This window comes from Camelina sativa, chromosome 11 (genome assembly GCF_030686135.1).
Source record: "Camelina sativa cultivar CO46 ecotype springtype chromosome 11, ASM3068613v1".
Taxonomy (NCBI): Eukaryota; Viridiplantae; Streptophyta; class Magnoliopsida; order Brassicales; family Brassicaceae; genus Camelina; species Camelina sativa.
The window spans coordinates 34,294,291-34,297,541 of NC_141890.1; the positions used below are offsets into that span (position 1 = coordinate 34,294,291).

General features: G+C 45.1%; 1 pseudogene; it reads right to left on the bottom strand.

The window, feature by feature from the left end:
* Positions 1-804: 804 nt before the first annotated feature.
* On the bottom strand, positions 805-876 carry LOC147934788 (small nucleolar RNA R71; annotated as a pseudogene).
* Between the last annotated feature and the right edge of the window lie 2,375 nt (positions 877-3,251).

Here is a 3,251-nt window from a genome sequence, read left to right on the forward strand (position 1 = left end):
CTATGCTTGATTCAATGTTTTTTGGGGTTGAATCCTTGAAGATGATTTTCGGATCTGAGTAGTGTTAAGGTTTTTGGGGATTGGATAGAGTAGGTGGAGGATCTTAGGATGTAGGGTGTTTAAGCATTGATTTGTATGATTCCCTTCTGGACTAGTGTTAGAATTACTAGTTTCTCTCTGATCAATTGAACTAGATTCGAGACATTTCCACACCCAAAAGGTGTTTGATGAAATGTCCGACTAACTAGTGCTAGAGACTTACGTTCCTAGCCTAAGAGATTAGTTGTCTAGGATGTTTGTTGACGTGAATGAACTTGTTTGTCATGCCATGCTTGACATCAATCGGTTACAACGACCACGACAAGCTCGTCAACTCACTGATCATCCAGCACCAGTCAATATGGAACACCAGAATGAACCAAATCCGAGACCGCGAAACATTAGTGCTGGGGATGCACCGAATACTCATACTCAGCGTGCTGGTATCGTCCCTCCCGTCATGCAAAACAACAACTTCGAAATCAAAGGCAGTCTGATCTCCATGATCCAGGGAAACAAGTTTCATGGTTTTCCTATGGAAGATCCACTAGACCATTTGGACGAGTTCGACCGTCTGTGCAGTCTCACCAAGATCAACGACGTGAGTGAGGATGGTTACAAGTTGTGCCTCTTCCCATTTTCCCTGGGAGACAAAGCTCATCAATGGGAGAAAAACCTTCCCAAGGGATCAATCACCACTTGGGATGGTTGCAAGAAAGCATTCTTGGCAAAGTTCTTCTCCAACTCCAGAACAGCACGTCAGAAGAGCTCATAATCATTCTGTGAAGCTTGGAAGCGTTTCAAGGGTTACCACAGCCAGTGTCCGCACCATGGATTCAGCAACGAGTCACTGCTGAGCACTCTCTACCGTGGTGTCCTTCCAAAGATACACATGCTGCTTGACACTGCTTCTAATGGTAACTTCCTGAACAAGGACGTAGATGAAGGTTGGCAGCTGGTTGAGAATCTCGCCCAGTTTGATAGCAACTACAATGAAGACTATGACCGCACAGTTAGATGCGACGCTGGGTCTGAGGAGAAGTACAAGAAGGACCTCAAGAATGTCAATGAGAAACTTGACCGTATCTTGCTAAGCCAGCAGAGGAGCATCCACTTTGTATCTGAGGATGATCCTTTCCAAGTTCCAGATGGGGAGGGTGAGCAGACTGAGGAGATCAGCTATGTCCAGAATTAGGGTGGGTACAACAAAGGTTACAACCCCTACAAGACAAACCCCAATTTGTCTTACCGAAGTAACAATGTTGCTAATCCACAAGATCAGGTGTACCCGCCTCCACAACAACAGCAAGGTCAACAAAAACCTTTTGTGCCTTACAATCCGGGATTCGCTCCAAAGCAACAGTTCCAGCAGGGTGACCAAGCTCCCTCAGGACCACCGCCAGGATTCCGCCCTTAACCAGTTCAGCCTACTCCAGCCCCAGATCACGAAATGAAGCAAATGATGCAACAACTTCTTCAGGGTCAAGCTAGCGGTTCTATGGATACTGCTAAGAAGTTTTCTGACCTTAGTCAGCGGATGGAATTTTCCTACAATGATCTGAACGTCAAATTCGAAGCTCTGAATTCGAAGATAAGGAACATTGAAGGCCAATCCACTTCTACTTCTGCACCAAAGCCTGGCCAATTCCCCGGAAAGGCTGTTCAGAACCCCAAGGAGTTCGCCAATGCCATTACGCTGAGAAGTGGGAAAACATTGCCTCTCAGGTAGGGCATTCCAGACGTCACTGAGGACAGTGAGGAATTCGATGGGGAGAATTTTGTTCAGGATGAAACTCAGATGAAGAACCCAGCTGAAGCAGTCAAGGATCCGGTTGAACCAGTGAAGCAGTCCGAACCTGAAGCTGTTAAGGAGCCTGTTATTTCTGATGACAGACCTGCGAGGTTCATCCCTCTGCCGTACAAGCCTCCTCTACCATTCCCAGGGAGGTTTAAGAAGCAACTCACTGAGAAGTACAAAGCCTTGTTCGAAAAACAAGTCAAGGAGATTGATTTAAGGATGTCATTGCTGGATGCAATCGCACTTGTTCTTCACTACCAGAAATTCCTCAAGGACTTAGTGATGGAGAGATCAAAAAAAGTTCAAGGCATGGTGGTTCTAAGTCTTGAGTGCAGTGCAATCATCAAGAGGAAGATTGTACCCAAGAAGCTCAAAGATCCTGGATCATTCACTCTACCTTGCTCCCTTGGACCTATGTCGTTTGATAGGTGTCTATATGACCTAGGAAGGATCATTTTCCTCTGTCTTTCATTGATCAAATGTTGGAGAGACTAGCTAGTCATCCTTATTACTGTTTCCTTGATGGGTATAGTGGATTCTTCCAAATCCCTATCCACCCAAATGATCAGGAAAAAATAACCTTTACTTGTCCCTATGGCACTTTTGCCTACAGACGCATGCCATTTGGTTTATGCAATGCTCCTGCCACCTTTCAAAGGTGTATGACTTCGATTTTCTCGGATTTGATTGAGGATTCAGTGGAAGTGTTTATGGATGAATTCTCAGTATACGGTTCCACTTTCTCCTCCTGTTTGTTAAATCTATGCAGGGTATTGACACGAGGTGAGGTGACGAACCTGGTGCTGAACTGGGAGAAGTGCCACTTTATGGTTGAAGAAGGGATCGTTCTGGGACACAAGATTTCTAAGAAAGGAATTGAGGTTGACAAAGCTAAGATTGAGTTCATGGTTCAGCTTCAACCACCTAAAATAGTGAAGGACATCATAAGTTTTCTAGGACATGTTGGGTTTTACAGGAGGTTCATCAAGGATTTCTCAAAAATTGCAAGACCATTAACAAGGTTGCTGTGCAAGGAGGTTTAGTTCGAATTTGATGCAGCATGTCTGGAAGCTTTCAACAAGATCAAGGAGGCCTTGGTTTCGGCACCCATAGTGCAAGCTCCGAATTGGGATCATCCGTTTGAGATTATGTGTGATGCCTTAGACTTCGCAGTTGGAGCAGTTCTGGGACAGCGTATTGACAAGAAGCTTCATGTCATCTATTACGCAAGTCGCACCTTGGAAGAGACTCAAGGAAGGTATGCTACCACAGAGAAGGAACTCCTAGCAGTTGTGTTTGCATTCGAAAAATTCAGGAGTTACCTTGTGGGTTCGAAGGTCATAGTGTATACCGACCATGCTGCTCTGAGACACATTTATTCGAAGAAGGATACCAAGCTGAGACTGTTGAGATG